At 38.4% G+C, this 20,619-nt stretch overlaps 1 protein-coding gene and 1 pseudogene across 4 annotated transcripts in view; both read left to right on the top strand.

Moving 5' to 3' along the window:
• The window catches only part of COL8A1 (collagen type VIII alpha 1 chain), a 154,982-nt gene that overhangs the window by 83,373 nt on the left and 50,990 nt on the right, over positions 1-20,619 (top strand). For all 4 annotated transcript variants that reach the window (XM_032630264.1, XM_032630265.1, XM_032630263.1 and 1 more), the window contains one exon: positions 14,814-14,933. The gene's annotated coding sequence lies outside the window, so the exon portion shown is untranslated. The remainder of the gene's footprint in view (positions 1-14,813; positions 14,934-20,619) is intronic.
• LOC116752974 lies at positions 10,003-10,823 on the top strand (annotated as a pseudogene).

Below are 20,619 nucleotides of genomic sequence, written 5' to 3'. Positions count from 1 at the left end.
TAAACATGAAGTGACACTGGCACATCTTAGGAAAAGACTTCTTATCCTCGCTTATTTTCTTTTAGCATGTATTTATTGAGTGCATCTTGATGATGATGATGATAATACTGACAGAATATTAAATATTAAATAAACATAAAAAAGTTAAAAGACCCGATTCAAGAGTCAAACAGTCTGGGTTTGAATTCTGGGTTCACAACTTGGTAACCATGTGGGCAAGTCACTTAACATTTCTATGCCTCACTTTCCTCATCCACTAAGTAGGAAAAATAATAGTATTAATTTGGAGATTTGTTGTAAGGATTAAAACAAGATAATACATGAAAAAAACACTTTGAATGTGTTTTTAAACACATAGTAAGCACTCAGTGAAGATTAGCTATTTACCATTACTATTACTATCATTATTAAATACTTATGTCAGGTACTATGCCAAGCAGTTTATATATATTTTAGCAGATATAAATTTTGTAAAAATGTGTGAGTGTGTTCACTGATATGTTTCAAACACCAAGAGGAGTTCTTAGCCCACATAGGCACTGAGTAAATAATTTACTCTTCGCCACAGCCTTACAATGAAGCAGGCACCCAGAATATCACAGTGAGCAGGACGATGTCCTAACCTTCAGGTTGGGTGCGGAGGAAGAGGGGCCGTGCAGAGAAGACAGACAAGTCAACAGGCAATTCTGATACAGGTTGATTGCTCTGATAAGATAGTACAGGGCACTTGCGAGAAGGGATGAGGAACACCTAATCCAAACTCAAGGAAACAACAAGGCTTTCCGGAAGAAATGACATCCAGACTGAGACGTGAAGGATCTGTTCACCTGCAAATTAGAAGTCAGGGTATATGGCAAATCCAGCAGGTCAGACAGTGTGGTCGTTCCTTTTTCTGTGTATAATTCAGCACAGATGAAATGAGATGGGGAGAGAGGAGCCACCAAGGTCGACGGGGCTCTGAGTGCAGTACCAGGGATGTGGATTCCATCCTAATGGCAATGGGGCCATGCTTCCTCCATCCCACTGGGTTCTCAGAGTTCTACCATTTGCTTTGAACTACATTAACTTTGGTATTCGTTTCCCTATTTGCAAGTCCATGTTGCTAGAGTTATAATCACTTATGGCTTTCAAATCCAGGCCTGTTTTTGACCATCTTTGTGACAGTGGTTTCTAAGACCAAAGCTATCTTGAACCTTCTGAACCCAAAGCCTGTGGGTGGACAGTTATTATCAGGAATGGATCCAATAGGATCTGTTATTTTGCCCCAGAACTTCTCATTTAGGTACCTCCCCAGTACCATACTATGATTCACCTGGTCAATCTCTCTCTGCTAAGCTTATAGCAAAAGAGGCAGGTTAACTTTTTGTGCATGGCTGACCCAACCTCAGAATGAGTGTAGCTTATATTCTTTTCAAATATTAAATGACCGGTGGAGAATTTTCAGTGAAGGAGATAAGTGGCAAGATGTGGAACAAAAAACGTTTCAGAATCCTACTTACCTTCCATTTAACATGTTCTTAATGCCAGTTTTTACTGTGCATGTATACTATATTACTCTGGACTTCCTAGGTGATCCCCCAGCTAACCTGAATTTTTCTTTCTAGAATTCAAGGTGATAACATTACATAAGGATAATAATGATATGTAGATCTTCAGCAGGAGATCTCAAGGGAATTTTGTATTCACTAAAAAGCAGCCTTTTATATAAATGTGTCATGTCAGTTGGCATAATTACCTGAGAAAACCTAAATTCAAACAATCTTTTCCATCATTGAGCCATGTATGAATTGGTTTGTCATTGAAGAATGAACTCCTTAGTGGTTAAGATATTAGGAAAATTTTTTAAAAAGGCTATGTGTTCGAAAACTGGAACCTAGTACTAGACTATAAGCTAAGAAAAGGCAGTCGTTGTTTTTGAAATTAAAACTGGTGAGGAAAGCAGATAATTTAAGTCAAAACCTCAGAAGGATGGTGAGGAATTTCAGAGAACCAAAACAAATGGAGGGAAAGACCCCATCATTATTCTCTTAGCCCTACTTTTCCAGTACTGCTTTGTTTGTGATTTCAGTGTAGTGAGAGAGATGAGGGAGGGGAAGACAGGTAAACAAGAGGCAGGAGAGGAGGAGTGGGGAGATGGACGAAAAGAAAGGGGTGAAAAGATGAAAGGCATGGTGGAGAGCATTCTCAGAGCCATTTAGAATTAGGGAGTAGCACTAAAGATAGAGGAGTGCAGTCATGCCATGCCCCTTGCTTACCACCAACTCCAAACACCAAGCCAGGAGGTACGCCTATTGGGTGGAAAGTGCAAATGTTACTCAGGGACATGCAATGTGAGTTATGGGGTACAAGATGGGACAAAGACATGTAAAGAACTGTTTAAAATGTCAGCTGATTGCTAAGCTGTCCAGTCAGCCAGCCAGTGAGTCCAGGGCACTTGCTTTGTGCTCAGTTGGTATAAGAGCTGTCATCACAGCCTAGATGGAGAGGGCTGAGAGGGAGAAGAAAGGGGCCTGATAATGCTCACAGGAGGGCAAAGGAAATGCTGCAAATCTACGTAGATCTGCTGTTTGAGGCAGAAAATAAATTGCTGACAACCTGGTAATAGAAGAAAAGTGGCTCAAGTTTCTACAAATATTCATCCTATTTTAATATCTAGAATATGAATCAGACTTCCCTTGTTTAATTAGCCATGAGGTTTGATGAAGAATGTTTTTCAAGTCAAGCAAGGAAAAACCAGGCTAATGCATGAAAGTACAAAAGGGCAGAAGAAAGTATCCACCTTTCTTATAAAATCCCTTAGAATATTTCAGCAGGCGCTAGGTTTCTTAAGTGAGGGAGGTGCTGTGGCTAACCCTGATATGCCTTTTGATGCTTAATTCAAAGTTCAGCAGAAGTTTAAAAGGAAATGAAATGTAAACTGATTACTCAATATATAATCACTTGGAGAAAGAGATCCACCCCAAAAATATGTTTGCTGTGGACTTTTTTCAGTGCCCTACTTTTGAAAATTCTTTCAATAATGTAAATTAAAAAAAAATTCCATGCTACTTAAGTGTTTGAAATAAAAAGAATTGTCTTTTACGGAGAACCCTATGTGTCATCATTTTCTCAATATGCTTGCTTTAGTATGTGCTTTAAAAGACCCCAGGGAATGAAAGATGGGAAGCATATTCACGTGGATAGAGAAGATGGAGAATAACAGGCTCCTTTCCAGAGGACTAAAAGCAATTTAATGAAAACAGTCATATATGATATCAGCGGCCTTGCAAAAACATTCAGGCAATAATACACTGAAAAATGATTTAGCGTATGTAAAAACTCATACCCTTTGGCATTAAGGTATCATATAAGCAGAAGTAGGTACCCAAGAGGACTTATATTAAAATATGAATACCTCAATAAAGAAAAATGTTAAATAGAGTTTAGAGATTCTTGCTTTAGAAATCAGTCATAGGATGACACACAGTGACACACATAGGATTGCCACTATTGTAAGAATAGTGGTTGTTAAGGGAAAATAGCTGCTCTTTTGGGCCAAAGAATACTTAGAACTTAGTCATGGAATTGCTGAACATTAAAGGTACGTAAAACCTTAAAAATATTTTGTCTATCTTCTCACTTTATAGTTGTGAAAAACAAGACACTCCCCCTCACCCATTGCAATATCTAGAGGTAAATTCTTTCCCAAGGGATTAAGAGCTAGGAAGTGGCCATTAATAGACTGAGACTATCATCTCACCCATTCCAAGAAAACATGAAATATAAATTCCAATTTCTTTTATATTTTTATGACCTAATAAATAAGACCTGATTGGAACTAGAGAAATGGGACATCTTGACATGTCAATATTTGTAGAACGAACCTCATGAAATCAATTATGGAAATTCACAATTTTAAGGGATCTAAGAAGACTATCTTACCTTGAGAAAAAGTCAGAAGTCAAAGGGGAAAAAAAAAAGTATAAATAGATGACACCTGAAAAATCCTTTGTGTCCAGGAAAGAAATAAGCCTGAGGTGTGTGTTTAACAGCTGTATTCAGAAGAACGGGTATTAGGGGCAGTGCTCTCCTCTCTAATGAGGAAAGAAGAGGAAATGAATTTAAATTACAACCAAAGGAATTTAAGTTAGATTGAAAGATCTTACTGGCAGTGAAGGTTTTATAAACCCTGGAAAAGATTCCTGGGGAGGTTTTTAAATTCCCTATCTGGATATATTTAATAGAAGAGAGATACCTATCAGCCTAGGATGGTTGAGGTAGAGACCTGCCTGGAATTAGCTTTCAGCTGAATTCTGTAAATCTAGATTAATTCCTGACAATGTTCGAGATGTCAAAGACAGCAAGTGCTAGACAATGGCGAAAAGTGTTGCCGCTTATTAATAAAAAAAAAAAAAAAAAAAAAAAACTCACCCAAAGTAATCATTTCCTTGGAAAATCAATTGGCATATGCTAGCTGGTTATGAATGGAATGTACAATTATAATACACTCTGGTTTTTATTTTCTTTTTAGCCTGGTTTCCAGTGGAAAGAAGGCTTATGAAATCTCGCTGGCAGGCTATGCCCTACTTAATACTTTTTACTTTCCTTCTTTAGGCTGGTTATAACCAAATCTCTTAGAAGAATCTAGACTTAAGTAGCAATACATGTCCCTTCAGAGTAATACCTTTGTTTCTCTCCTAATTGAAAGAAGGAGGATGATTCCACCAATGCCATCACCTGCTCACTCCTTACCCTCACAGACTCCAGCAAGTTCTCTGCAACTTGCAGAATTTCCCCTCATTTCCAGTGCACAGACAGAGCACTTGCACTCACAGTTCATACCAAAATTCTCTAATTTGTTGTACTTCTTTGTTTATACAGCTGTGTGTCTGTTTGCCCCATTGTGTTCACCCCATCTATTGTCTGGTTTTTACTGTGAGCTCCTGGAGGTGAGGCGTGGAGTCTGTTTAGTTTGCTTTGCATGACTCCACATGTGCACACTGTGCTTGACAGTGATGGTTCCTGGAATGACTGGATGCTCAATCAATAGACTCCGCGAATTAATCAAAGCTGGAGGCAGAAGACTAAGACTCAGTTCTTAGACTCTATGTCATCCCGTGATCCTCCTATATGCAGCACACCAAAGCCATAAGAACTGTCAGGGACCATCAGGAACAAAGCAGTATGGAGAAGGATCTGACCAGCAACTGGAAAATCTAATAAACCAGGGTCTGAAATGCACAGAAAGTAAGACTGCATTCATTTGGGAGTTTGCCCACCACCATGACCCTCCTTTCTCTTGTGTATAAGCCCAGTCTTGCAGGTGCTCTCACTTCAGAGCATCATCTGTCAGATTTCAGACACTCCACAGAAAACTACCAAGTTCACAGTCTCTCAACTTTCTTATTGCTTTATGTTTACAACCAGATATTTTCACCAGAATTAATATTTGTCCCTTCCCACCAATCCCTCCACAATCCTCCTTCAACCTTACTTTATGCCAGCCTTCCTCAGTGACCCAAGAGGACAGAGACAAGTCGATCCACGTTTCTTAGCTGGGTTAAAAATTTCCAGTGCCTGTTCATCCCTGAGTGTCTTCAGAGTTACATCAAAGGACAAAATGATTGATAAAAACCCCTCCCTCAGGAAAAGCACAGAAAGTGACATTTCATTTAATTCAACAACTATTTTCTAGGTACCAATTATGAGCCATTCATTGTGTGCTGAGGAGAGAAAGGGGAGCAAAACATAAGCTCTATCTTCAAAATGTATATACATGTGTGTATGAGTTAATTTAAAATTTTATTAAAGGATCTTAAATATAAGAAGATTGCTTTATTGTAGAATCATGGTAAGGATTAAATAATATATATGTAAATATACTTAGCACAGAACTTGTCAAGTAAGACATCCTCAATAAGTAATAACTATTACTATTGCTACTGGGTTATGGCTTAATTTAGGGCAATTTTTCTGTGAAGGCTCTCCCTGGAAATCCAACTTGACCGTGGATTATGGACAATATGTTTGATTATTATGGGGGTAAGAGGAACCATCACATTCAAGCGCAAAAAAAAAAAACCAACTATCATCAAAAACATTGAAGTCAATATTTTCCCATCAAAAATGGAGCTCAACCATGTTCTGATATCCCAAGAGTCTGGCTGCAGTCTTTCTCTGTGAAGATTCTGGAGTATTTCAGAACATTGACCATATCCCAAACACACACAGCACATTTTTTCTCCTTCCTGCTTCCTTCTACCATGTTCTGCATCAAAGTTATTCCACAGACAAGTGACTACTAAGATACACTTGAAGTTTTTCACACTTATTTCAAAGGTACATAAAATGAATATTTGGGGGCATCATTTTAATTAGTTAGCTGTTACTGAATCAGTATCATCAATTGGTCTTCAATAAGAATAAGTCCACTTTTAACTGGAGGTGAAACCAAATCAAATTTTACTCACCCAAAGCATTTTTCTTAAACTTGCCCAGAACAAATTGCTTCACAGGTCATCTTAGATGAGGTATAGTGTTTAATTAATCAATTACTCAATTATTTAATTATATGGATGAATATACCAATGGATCATAATGCAAATGCTAAGGTGATTGAATGCAAGGATGTCAAAATATAGTCAGTCCAAACAAAGGAATTCACTTACTTTGCACTTGTTGGTTCAGTTTAAACATTGCTGTATAATGCAAAATATCTGGATAACTGAAAAGAGACACCATATAAGATTCTCCTTGAATATATATAAAAGCATAGCCTTAGTCTTCTTCCTGAACTCTGTTGTTTAGAAGATCTCTGACCACACCTTGAATCACCATTATATTCTTACTATTTTATCCTGTCTGAAAGTTATCTAACAGTTTCATTTGAAAAGGGCTACAATTTCTCAGCAAGGATGAGGAACTTCTAGGAAACGTTTGATATATTTCTAGCAATGGGAAAAGTGTCAGGAGGATGTACCTAGAATGAAAATCTCATTGACTTCTTCCTCTCAATTATCTCTTCTTAACTTGCATTATGAAGACCTAATTTTAGATTCCAACCATTGAAGCTTCTGCTCTCCAGTTTTCTAAACTAAAGTCACTATTTCTCAAATTTATTTGCATATTGAAGTGTTAATTAATTTCTCATTTCATCCTTCCTTATTCCAAACAGGTAGGAATTTCAGATATACTTTAGATCTTTTCAATCCTTTCTTCTACCAGTTCATTTATACTTCGCTTCTTTGAACTGTGTAACCATAATATGGGTCTTAAAAATAAAGGAAAATGAGGGCTTCCCCAGTGGCGCAGTGGTTAAGAATCTGCCTGCCAATGCAGGGGACACGGATTCGAGCCCTGGTCCAGGAAGATCCCACATGCCGTGGCACAACTAAGCCCGTGTGCCACAACTGCTGAGCCTGTGCTCTAGAGCCCGTGAGCCACAACTACTGAGCCCACGTGCTACAACTACTGAAGCCCGCATGCTTAGAGCCGGTGCTCCACAACAAGAGAAGCCACCGCAATGAAAAGCCTGCGCACCACAACAAAGAGTAGCCCCTGCTCACTGCAACTAGAGAAAAGCCCACACACAGCAACGAAGACCCAACACAGCCAAAAATTTTTAAAAATAAATTAAAAAATAAAGGAAAATGAGTGTCTCTCTAACTGCAATGTACTTGAAAGTAGGCCAGTTATCCACAATCCAGACCCTCAGTAGTGGCTTAGTACAACCTTAGGAGATTTTTTTCCTCTCTCCTAGCTTATCAGGATTTAGTCATTAATTCAGAATTAACCCTGTTTCAGTAGATATGGAATTTCACAATCCTAGTTTTATCTGAGACATACAACCTTAAGTTTTTATAAAAATCAGCTGAAGGATGAAGGCGTTCCTTCGGATGGGTGGAGAAAAGGAAATGGCCCGCCCACCCCTTGCTCCGGCTCTCCAAACATTATTAATGAAACCAAATCAGATGCACCACTCCATGGGACTGTAAGAATAGCTTCCAGGAACCTCAAGGTACCTCACCTAACTGTCCTTCTAAAGCCCTGGCATTTCTAAACAACTCAAATGCACAGTTCCTGTGGAAATCTTGTGCCCAATTTAATAACATTGTTAAATCAATGAACATTTTCCATGCTCCAGACAACTGCCATGAATCAGTTCAGTAAAATACAGTGTCCTTTGAAAAACTTGAAACTAAACCCTGGGATAATGTCAGTGGGATAAAAATAAACAGTTCCTTTGTTTTGCCGATTCCTAATTGACCAATCTTCTTTAATATTGTGTGAGAGAATAGGATCTGTCTTCTGATGACCTTTACTCACTTGTTGTACAGTCTTAAGGATTAAACGAGACCGTACAGATAACACAATTAGCAAAGAGACTGGCCCAAAGGATGTGTTTAATAAATGTGTATTTTCCATCCCTTCAAGAATCGTAAGAATGCGGCCTGCCTGGCTGTGGTGGAAGTTCACAACTGGTGGGGATAGGCTATGTTGGAACATAACAAAACTTGAGCCTGAGTGTCTGAATGTTATGTCATTTCTGAAATGGTGTGGTATATCTATAAATAGCAATTCAGATTTTTCTCATGAATTTTATAGAAACAGGTCTCATTACTGCAGAATCTTGTGGTCATAGTTGGCCACTGAGACCCAGCCACTAAGGTTCCTGCAGTTCCAGAGTGAATGACACCAAGAGGAGCACATTTAACTCTCATCTACTCAGTGGGGCAATTAAGACATCTCCCCATTCCAGAGGTTTGTTTTAAACCAGCCTCAAAAGATGAAACCCTGTTTTCAGCACTTTCAGAGCTGAAAGGGGAGTCTTTCACTAAGGTTTGCTCCTTACCCAGTAAATAAATCACATGTTCAGCAACACGAAAAATATTGGTGGGAGGTGCACATTCTTCAATTCAAAGCAAAGAGCCTGTTGACTGGTGGTCTAGTTTTGAAAGCATCTGATTTGACAGGGGAGCTCTCATCACACTACTGAAATAATTTTACGTGGTTGTGATTTTGTTTGTGGGATTTTCTTTTTTTGAAATTGAAGCAATGTACTTTAATCAGAACCATCAAAGCTTTGAAAAATGTCCACAAAACTTACAATGTCTGGTTTTGTTCCAAAAGTACAAAAAGTATTTGCAAGGCATCCAGCACATATTTATGGATCAACTACCACGTGCCCATCCTTGTTCCAATTGCAAGGGATGTTACAGTGAACAAAACAAACAAGTTCCCTGCTCTCGAGGAGGAGTGGGGAGATAGGAAGGGTTGGTGTTGAATGAATGTACAAATGAATAAAATGTATGATTAAGTAGGGAACGTATAAGGGCTACTGTGCGATGAAAGAGAATTAGATTAGAGATACATGAAAATGAGTGGCTGACTTTAGATCAGACGGTCAAGAAAAACTTCTCTGAGGAAGTGACATGTAAGTTGAGATTTAAATAGTGAAGAGCATTCCAGGCACGGGAAGAGCAGAGGCCTGAAAGCGGACACGAGCACGATGCTTCCCATAAGGAGAAGGCCAGTGTGGCTGGTGAATAAAGGGCAAGGGGGAGAGGAGGCTAAATCGGGAAGTAGGCAAAGTAAGAATCATACGGGGCCTGGAAGCTGGGAAAGCAATTTAGGTCCGATCTAAGTGCTATGGGGCGCTATTGGATGAGAGTGGGGCTGTTAAGTGGGTAAATGGCATGATCTGACTTAGTCTTTCAAAGTTTACTGCATCTGCCGTGAGGAGAGTGGAGCAACAGTAGGTACATTTTTAATGCAACTGGAACCATAGAAGAGTTGTTAATAAGGAAATGTGGAGGGGAAGTGAGGGCGGTTGAGTCTAGGCGCCGCTGTGGTAGGAGGGGCCGTGAGGGGAGTGAGGCCAGAGCGGAGCTCTGAGGAGGAGAAGCCTGGTGTTCCTTGAGACGGCCTGAGGTGAAAGGGTCAGCCTCCAGCCTACCCGAGCCCCCAGAGCTGCCCTGTGGCTGCCTTGTCCTTCAAGTGCAGGAGCCAGTTGAAACGTGGGGAATGGAAGCCAATGTGACGTCTCAGTCTGGCAAAACAAGCCGCAGGGGGCTGTTCGAAGTGTAGTGAGAAGGATGGGTACCAACCTGTGTCTGAAGCCATGTCCCCCGGAATCCTTGGAGGTGCTGCCCAACATCTCTGACCTGGGTCTGAGGGCTGTGCCCCGAGTCCCTACCCTGGCTCACATCGCCTGGATGCTATAGATGAAGCAGAGCCTTCTGCCCGGGTCAGGAGCATACATGGCCCCTGAGGAGCCCCTGGAAGCCCAGCCCTCTGATTGTCATGTAGCGCAATGCCTCAGGGCCCAGCCTGCAGGAGATAGAGAAGAGGCTCCTGGCCTCGAAAAAGCCCTGCCGGCCCTAAGCCGCCTATGGAGCTGCAGGATGAGCTGCGCCACCTGCGCAGCCAGATGGCTAAAATCGTGGCGTCTGATGCAGTTTCGGCTTCATTAACAACAGATTTCTTACCTCCAGAAAGTTCAAAGGTCTCTCCCCGCTTACCTTGTTTTGGATCTTCATTCCACTCTACAACTTCCTTCACCGTTAGTGACATCGCCAAGGAGACCCAGGTAGACTCCCTGAGCTTCCATCAGTCCTCCTGATATGTTCTGCCAGCCCTGATATTTGCAAACCAGAACACAGAGCTACTGTGTCTCTCTGTCCCAGGCCAGCAGCTTTGCAGACATGATGGGTATCCTGAAGGACTTTCACCGGATGAAGCAGAGCCAAGATCTAAACCCGAGTTTATTGAAGGAGGAAGACCCTGCCTTCCTTATCTCTGAGTTTACTCTGAAGGAAGAAGATATCAGTAGAAGAGGAAACTGATGGCACTGAGCTCTGCAAACTCAGTCTCCTCCTCCGGGAATTCCTTCAATAGCTACCTTCCTCACAGCAGTTGTTTCTGCCTCTCAATTAGAAATCTTCTGCAACAGTCTTGCCGAAAGCTTGGACTAAAAGAGAAGAGCTGCATTATATGTTTTCCATATTTCAAACTTAGCAGAAGCTAAGGCCTGTTTTGAGCTGAGACATGTTGCAGCTAATTGTATAGGTTGGAATGTCCCAGTTTAAAGGGTGAGATAGAAGTTTCTGTTTTTTTCTTGTCCCTGGGTGAAAACAGGTCCTAAGTGAATGACCAACTTTATTGTATTAAACTCTGGACATGTAATATTAATTTATTTTCCAGAAAGTTTGTGCAATGTATACTCCCACTTTACCCAAACCAACATTTAATATTATTTTTCTTTATCTTTGCCAATTTGATAACCAAAATTTTAATTCAATTGTTTAATTCACATTTCCTTTACTTACTAATTAGGTTGAACATTTTTTACATGGTTTTTAGCCTTTTTTTCTTTTGTGAATTTTATGTTCATATAAGTGCTCATTCTTTAATATGGTGTTAGTATTTTTTTCTTGGTGATCTGTAAGAGCTCTTTCTCTAGGAAGGGTATTAAGACTGTCTTTGTCAATTTTTGCAGACAAATTCCCAGAGTGACTTTTACATTCAATTTTTAAATTTTTATTGTAAAAATATCACACGTACAAGCAGGTATGCTCCAGTTTTCTGTTGCTGCATAACAAGCCACATCAAAATGTAGTGGCTTTAAAACAACCAACATTTTATTGTATCTCACAATTTTATGGGTCTCAGCTGGGAGCTTTTTCTCTCTCTCATGGCTTATTCACCTGGTAGATTGGCTGACCTGAAGGGCCTCAAATGGCTTTACTTGTATCCTTCTATCCCAGCCATGGCACTAAGCGGTGCCATGGCTGGGATAGAAGGAAGGCTGAGCTCGGCTGGAATTGCCAGCTGGAGCACCTAAATGTGGCTGCTTCTGCACGGTGGCCTCAGGGTACTCAGACTTCTTAATTGGAGGCTCAGAATTCCAAAAGACAATATCCCAGAAACAAGGCAGCAACTTCCTGGCCTTTTATGACCCAGACTCAGAAGTTACATAGTGTCACCTCCGCTGTGCTCTATGGGTCAAAGCAGTCATGAGCCCTTCCAGATTCAATGGGAGGGAACACAGAGGAGGGCCAAAGAATTTGTGACCATGTTTTCAAACTTCCATAGGGTACAAAACATTTCAAAGAATAAAACAAATTCCACTTCACCTTTTAAGTTGTTTATAATGTTTTTAGTAAGCAACTGGTTTTTAAGTACTTACATTAATCTCTTTCTTCTTCTTTGTGATTTCTTCCATTGTTTTGTAATTCATTTTTTAAAATTATTTTCAAAGTGTGTGTCTACAAAATCAAGGACATTATCAGTTACTATATTGGGAGAAATGACTTTACGGTCTTTAGATACTTTAAGTACTATGTATTCTGGCTGCATTCATTTAATATAATTCTTAATCCTTTTCCTCTTTAAATTTCCATCAGTGATACATTGGAAAACTCATCTAAAAATTCAGGTTAGCCATACATTTAATTATATAGTTGCTGTGTGGAGGGGAAAAAAAAGTGTGACTAAATAGTTCTTGCTTCATACTTTGCCACATTTCTGGTTCATTCTTCCAAAATCAACTGAAATGCAATGAGCTACATTTGGTCTGTGTAGCTAGTAGTTCCCATCAGGTGTTGCGATGGTACTCAAATATTGAAAAATTTGATTCATTTCATAAATGTGATTGTAGCACTCTTTCTTACAGTGTTCTGAATGACAAAGCAGAAAGGTGTCCTCCTATAACAGTATTTAATTAGTAATTATTTTAAAGGACATTCTTCTGGCTAATAGAGAGGAAAGAACTCCTTGTAAACATATATTGTAAAAACTCAATAAATGCTAAATGATGATGCTTATCTCATGCTCTAAAAATTTAAGTTGAGATCTTTTCAGTTATTTTCTCTGTTTCCAATAGTGCATTTCAAAAACTGGTTTTGTCTTCTGATTATGGAACTGTGAAAGCTGTGCAGAAAGAACTAAATTGAATAAGATGTATGACACACACATAATCGTGATCTTCAGTGTTTCTATTTATCATGTGTATCTTTCTCCTATTTTATTTTCACCATATCCAGAAAAAAAATTGGAGGAAGAAAACATTGGAAAAAATCTTATTGTCTAATGCAGTTAATCACTGTGAGGGCGGGGGTCATATCTTTTTTGTTTTTTTTCAACATTTTACCTCCAGCACTAAGCATTGTGCCTTGCACATAGTAGTGCCCAATGAATATTTAGTGAAGAATGATTTGGGTAGAGGCACAAAAGTATTTACCAGCCTGTTCCTGTGATCTGGTCTGAATCTGGAGAGTTTCTTTTTCATGGAGGCAGCTATGTGTGTGGAGCATCTCCTCCATATCTGTTTCCACTACTTGCTATTCATACTACACAAGCAATGGACTGGAAAAGTCAAGCCCTTGAGTCCATTTACCATCTGAACTTTATTATGAGAGATCATTTGAGATTCCATGGCTTTCCAGAGACAAAAGGTTCTCAAATCACCTATGGTTAGCCCAAACTTTATTTATGTCTGAATATCCACAAGTTGAGCCAAAGTTCAGAATGCTGCTGGGTCCACCCGTCAGGCCCGAGTACACGTCAGAGGTTGGGCCTTGTGTTTTGAGTACACTCGTGTTTTATAGACATTCAGCAGCTAGAACCATTCAAGTAGTTCTTCATTTTGTGTTGAACACAGAATACAGGTAAAGTCCAGAACTATACTCTCCAATATAGTAGCCATTACCCACAAGTGGATATTTAAATCCAAATTAATTAAAATTAAATAAAACTAAAAATTCAATTGCTCAAATGTACTAGCCACGTTTGAAGTGCTTAAATAGCCATTTGTGGCTAGTGGCTACCATATTGAACAGTGCAAAATGAGAACATTTCCTTTATCACAGAAAGTTTTACTGAATAGTACTGTTCTAGAATATATCACATTGCAGAAATTCTAAATTAGATACCCAATTCTGCACTTATTTCCTAATCGACCAATCCTGGCTTTCAAATCTTTTTATTTATCTAAGTGTCTAAAGCTTCCCTGTTTAAATCTTTTTTGAACAACAAATATAAATAATATTTCCTGAACAAGTCTCTGTGAAATATACCAAAACAAAATAGAGACTATCTACTATGCAAAACACAGAGTTAAATTTCTGAAATTCAGTTTAAATGGGGAGAAGTCCCATATGACTCGTAAAAAGTCTAAATTACACATGGTTTATAAAGCATACTCAACTAAATTACATCAAAAGCTCAGACAAAACCTGAAAGTATTGCTGAATTAAAGCTCTACCAGACCTGATTTGATACATAATAGAGAATAATTTCTAACTCGAATACTACTGTATGCAAATTGGATGGAAATGTGTTGATGGCAGAGATCACTCCTCTTAAATAAACCTAACTTTTCTCCCTGAGGTATTACTTCCTTATAAATTTCCTTCCTCTGTAGCAACTGTCCACATCCTTTCTAAATTATGTGTAACCTGTATTAATGGAAATTAAATTAATGGGAACCTAGCACATAATATAACCATGAAAAGCAATAACTGTATACTAAAAAAAAGGTTTATTTGGACAAAAGCTATATATAGTATATGTGTAAAAATAAATAAGTGCATATTTGCATACACAGAAATACAAAAAATTATTCTCTCTCCTAATCAGCATACAAAGACCTCTAATATCAACTAAATGTGCACTTACATTTCGGTCAATAACAGCATCTTTTATTGAAGTGTGTCTTTATACATTGCTGGAATGTAATTTCTCCTATGATCCCAAAACAATACACTTTGATCATAATCCAGCTTCTTGTTGTCTTTCCAATTGAGTAAAAGTATCCTCTTTTTTTTCTACTTCAGAAGCTGTTCCGGAAGTGGAGTAGCGTCGGGTGAAGAGACAGAAACCAACCCCAGACGTGCCACAGGAAGGCACAAGCACGGACGGTAGTCCTCGATTCCGCAGGCGGGCCGAGTCTATATGTAAGTGTGAGAAGCCATGGAGGGCGCGGTGGCCTGGGGGCCGTGGTCCACAGGCGCGGCAGCTGCGGTGGCGGAACTCACTGTCGCTGTTCGGGAGACAGGGGCTGTTGGCAGACCCTGGGGTACCTGGCCTGCCTGCAGGTCCTATCTCCCACCTTCATCTCCACTGCAAAAGCCTTGAGACCATCGCTACTAATGCCAGGTTTTTAAATCCCTGAGAGTAAAATACATGTGCAGAGTGTGATTCGAGCTGATTTTTAAGCCCAGGCATGTTGAATAGAGTCTTAAAATAATCATTGCCAGAGGACCTGACTAGATATCCAAGTGTTCACCAGATGCTAGAAGCTAGATTTTGCAAAGGAAAATTGCTAACTTAAGCTTCTTTTCATAATTCAGCAGAGGGTTTTAAGTAATAAAAGATCTGGAGATTTGTAAAATAAATAATTCCAGTGCAAATGGGAAAATTAAAATAATCTTATCATCTCTCAGTCATGTCTGTATGTGCTTTTCTACCATTATCAAATTTCTCTTAATTGGCCCAATTTTTTTCTGGCTGATACTTTACAGTTTTATGAGTTGTAATGAAGAAATGATTCCTATACTACCAAATGTAAAATAGATAGCTAGTGGGAAGCAGCTGCATAGCACAGGGAGATCAGCTCGGTGCTTTGTGACCACCTAGAGCAGTGGGATAGGGAGGGTGGGAGGGAGACACCAAGAGGGAGGAGATATAGGGATATATGTATACATATAGCTGATTCACTTTGTTATAAAGCAGAAACTAACACACCATTGTAAAGCAATTATACTCCAATAAAGATGTTAAAAAAAAAAAGAAATGATTCCTTTCAGATGACTGAAGTGCCATGTACTAAATTTTCCTAAAGACAATCTAGGAAGTATGAAACAGAGCATGATATAATGTATATGGTTTCATTTATATACAATATTGAATATATCAACAGTGAAAAATAATAACAGCATGCCAGAATTTCTTTTACTCCTTAACAGATCTCTCAGTAGAAGCAATTAAAATGTAAAGTACATCATTAACTTTTGAACTTCGACAGAAAAAAATATCATACATTTCTGACGAGTAGACATTATCTCATAGTATCCACAGCCATCTTATGCATATTACCCTTGCCTGGTCTTAAGTGTGACTTCTGGACACACAACTCAAAGTTTCCTAATATTTAATAGTACAATGGCTTTTTATAGTCTACTTAATTTTATTTAGTAATTGAAAGAATGAATAGTTAAGATTCCTCAGATTTTTGTGTTCTTGCTGGAGGTGCACTTGAACAAAAAGAAAAACACAGTATCTAGCCCTATAGTTAATGCACATGACCACATCCTGTCTAGAATGAATCCATTCAGAGTTCCTGGAGAAATGCAAATACATTATTCATTTTCCTAATGTATCACATTTTACTACGGGCACCACTAACTCTATCAAGGCCAGATGTTAACCAAATGAAATATTTATAATGCAAAACCACTGAATTAAAAAATATATGCTCATTTAAGCAACAGGTCATAGAACTCAAGCCAATCACATATTTTGGAGAAGCTGAAGGAGGATGCCTGACGTGTGTTACATTCATAATGTCAGGGTAAGGTTCTGAACTCAATCCAGAGAAACTGTATAACTGTTGCAGCCAACTAAAGCTCAGCTGCTTCTGGATTTCTTGTAACAAAATCTTGCTGCCAAGGGCACTGATGGGCTCACCCAGTAAAAAATTACAATAATAATGTTAAAGTAAATCATAAAAATGCAGAAGGTGGTTATTATAGGGCAGAGGAAAGGAATTGTTTTTAAAGTTATGATGGAAATATCAAAAATACATTTTATTGAACTTTTAAAAAATTAAACTTTGTTTTTAAACTAGGATGCAAAAGCAAGGAAATGTAAAGGTTGTTCAATAAACGATTTCATTCAATGGTCAACAGCAATGATTCAGCAAGTGAAAATAAAAATTATATTTATTTAACATAGTCAATTCAGGCAGAACTGAAGCTTATATTCTGATAGTTTTCTAGTAAAAAATAACCAGATGAAAGTCATTTTTAAGGAGGAATTTTGACTGAAAGGGAACAAAGAACTTGAATGCATGTCTTCTCAGTGAAAATGAACTTGGCATATGCTTAATTTCACATAGTATAAAACTAAATATTTCATGTGGTTTTTAAGTTCTAGGAAGAAATTCATTTGAAACAAATGTAGAAAATGACCCAAAAATTTAAATATGAAAACTATGACAGACTTACATTTAGGGAAATAGATCATAATAAGTAATCCTCTGTATGCCCTCCAAAAGTAAAGAATGTAAGTTTTTAAATTAGTTTTTGGATAATCTGGAATTTCCTTTCTGATCATCTTTATACCTTCTGAAAATATAGATTCCTGAATCATATATCATAGACAGTTTGGTAGATTCCATATTTTCCTCAAGTTGAATAACATATTTCTAAGTGACATTTATCAGAGAAACAAGCTCCATTTGCTCCTTAAAATACCTGATGTGTCTTACACACAGTAAGCACTAAATAATATTCTGAATTGAACTGAATTATTTCCACTTTCTGTTCAGAGATTAATGTGTCTCTTGGATTCACACTAGAGAGATGGTGTCTCACACATGTGGATTAATGAGCTACATCTGTAACCAAAAATATCCATGGAAAACCTGCTGAACTGATCCATATCTGTTTTATTAATCAAGCCCAGTGTGGAAGGGCTTTCTTGTGGTTGTACTATATTTTGGAGATAAATAGAGTGGGGAAACCACACTTCAATTTAGAAGTTGTTCGAAACATTGAAGAACGTAGGGTTTTGTATTATATGACAGCAATAAAGTCCAATCCTTGATGGTTGTAATGCTGATATATAAGTATATAAATATCCTGTATGTATAATTTTACTGCAGAACATTATGACAGTGGCCAAGAAGACCCTAACCATTTAATATGGAATTTACTTCTTGCTGCCACTCTCTTCCTTCCTCATTTTTTAAAAACAAAAACGTTTGGGTTTTATTTTTAAGCCAGCAAGTTAGGAACAGCCAATAGTTGAAGCAGATGGCTAGAAGTCAGAAGCCCCAGATTCTATCCTTGATTCTCCTACCAACTGGGAATGTGGCCTTGTGCAAGTCATGAGAGTAAATCTACAATAAAAGGGGGTTATAATGCCTTACACATGCATGGTGCTTTATGATCTTACACAGCACTTTCAAATATGATATATTATTTGACCTTCCTCACAGCCTCCTAAGACCCAGAGACACTAAATCAATTGTTCACAGTCATCTCAATATCAAATGTCAGAGCGAGGAACAGACATATATGAGGATTCCAAGCTGGTCTTTGTCGCCTTTTCTCTACGCCACACTGCCATGCTATGGTACCTCCAAAGCTGGGCTGTCCAATATGGTAGCCATGAGCCACATGGGGAGATATAGCACTTGAAATGTGGCTAGTCCCAATTGACATGTACTTGATTGTAAATTTACACATAGAATTTCTAAGACCTTGAACAAAAAAAATAATGTAAGCTATCTCATTAATATTTTTATATTGATTCCACATCAAAATGATAATATTTTTGATATATTGAGTTAAATAAACTATGTTATTAAAATTAATTACACCTGTTTCTTTAACTTTTTTAATGTGACTACCAGAAAATGTAAAGTCACATACATGGCTATTGTTTCTGTTGGTCAGAACTGGACTAAAGGATTCCATTGTTCAGAGTCCACAGTACGGATTTCACAGACCTGGACTTCTTTATACACCTGTCTTGATGTAGCTGAGACCAATTTCCAAAGACTCTGTCAAACATAGAGCAATGTAGATTTGCAACAATAATTCAGTCATTCTTACCCATCTTTTATAGGCAGGAGGAAAGTCAGACTTTGTTAGTTGATGCCTCAAATTCCTCATTCATTAAAAGGTCTCATTTTATACTTGTAGAATGATTGAAAAGCTTAGAGTAAAAGTACCTTGGGGGGCTTCCCTGGTGGCGCAGTGGTTGAGAGTCTACCTGCCGATGCGGGGGACGTGGGTTCGTGCCCTGGTCCGGGAGGATCCCACATGCCGCGGTGCGGCTGGGCCCGTGAGCCATGGCCTCTGAGTCTGCATGTCTGGAGCCTGTGCTCCGCAACGGGAGAGGCCACAGCAGTGAGAGGCCTGTGTACCACAAAAAAAAAAAAAAAAAAAAAAAACCTTGGAAAGAACTATAAATTATATTTATGACTCTGTAGCACACCTTATTTTAAAATGTGTTCCCATTAAACATTCTGAGTGAATGAGACATTGGACTATTAGGTGATATAGGCAATGTAAAATAATAACTATATATAAATTTATTATAAAATAGAGTATATTTTATTCCCCCTACCAACTCTTTAAGATATTTTATATATAATCCCTAAATAAGTAGCTTATTTCTGCTTTGAAAAATCTAAGTGAAAGTCCTCAGGAAAAATGGGTTCATATTTAGGAGAAAAAAAAATATATAGCAAAAGACAATAATCAGGCTCCCTGACTTCAGACTATACTACAAAGCTACAGTCATCAAGACAGTATGGTACTGGCATAAAAACAGAAATACAGATCAATGGAACAGGATAGAAAGCCCATAGATAAACCCATGCACATGTGGTCACCTTATCTTTGATAAAGGAGGCAAGAATATACAATGGAGAAAAGACAGCCTCTTCAATAAGTGGTGCTGGGAAAACTGGACAGCTATATGTAAAAGAATGAAATTAGAACACTCCCTAACACCATACACAAAAATAAACTCCAAATGGATCAAAGACCTAAATGTAAGGCCAGACACTATCAAACTCTTAGAGGAAAACATAGGAAGAACATTCTATGACATAAATCACAGCAAGATCCTTTTTGACCCACCTCCTAGAGAAATGGAAATAAAAACAAAAATAAACAAATGGGACCTAATGAAACTTCAAAGCTTTTGCACAGCAAAGGAGACCATAAACAAGATGAAAATACAACCCTCAGAATGGGAGAAAATATTTGCAAATGAAGCAACTGTAGCAAAACTACAATGAGGTATCACTTCACACCAGTCAGAATGGCCATCATCAAAAAACCTACAAACAATAAATGCTGGAGAGGGTGTGGAGAAAACGGAACCCTCATGCACTGTTGGTGGGAATGTAAATTGATACAGCCACTATGGAGAACAGTGTGGAGGTTCCTTAAAAAAACTAAAACTAGAACTACCATATGACCCAGCAATCCCACTACTGGGCATATATATGGAGAAAACCATAATTCAAAAAGAGTCATGTACCACAATGTTCATTGCAGCTCTATTTACAATAGCCAGGACATGGAAGCACGCTAAGTGTCCATCAACAGATGAATGGATAAAGAAGATGTGGCACATATCTACAATGGGATATTACTCAGCCATAAAAAGAAACAAAATTGAGTTACTTGTAATGAGGTGGATGGACCTAGAGTCTGTCATACAGAATGAAATAAGTCAGAAAGAGAAAAACAAATACCATATGCTAACACATATATATGGAATCTAAAAAAAAAAAGTTATGAAGAACCTAGGGGCAGGACAAGAATAAAGACGCAGATGTAGAGAATGGACTTGAGGACACAGGGAGGGGGAAGGGTAAGCTGGGACGAAGTGAAAGAG

Source organism: Phocoena sinus, chromosome 4, assembly GCF_008692025.1.
Source record: "Phocoena sinus isolate mPhoSin1 chromosome 4, mPhoSin1.pri, whole genome shotgun sequence".
NCBI classification, from domain to species: Eukaryota; Metazoa; Chordata; class Mammalia; order Artiodactyla; family Phocoenidae; genus Phocoena; species Phocoena sinus.
This window is presented reverse-complemented; position numbering and strand designations above follow the sequence as displayed.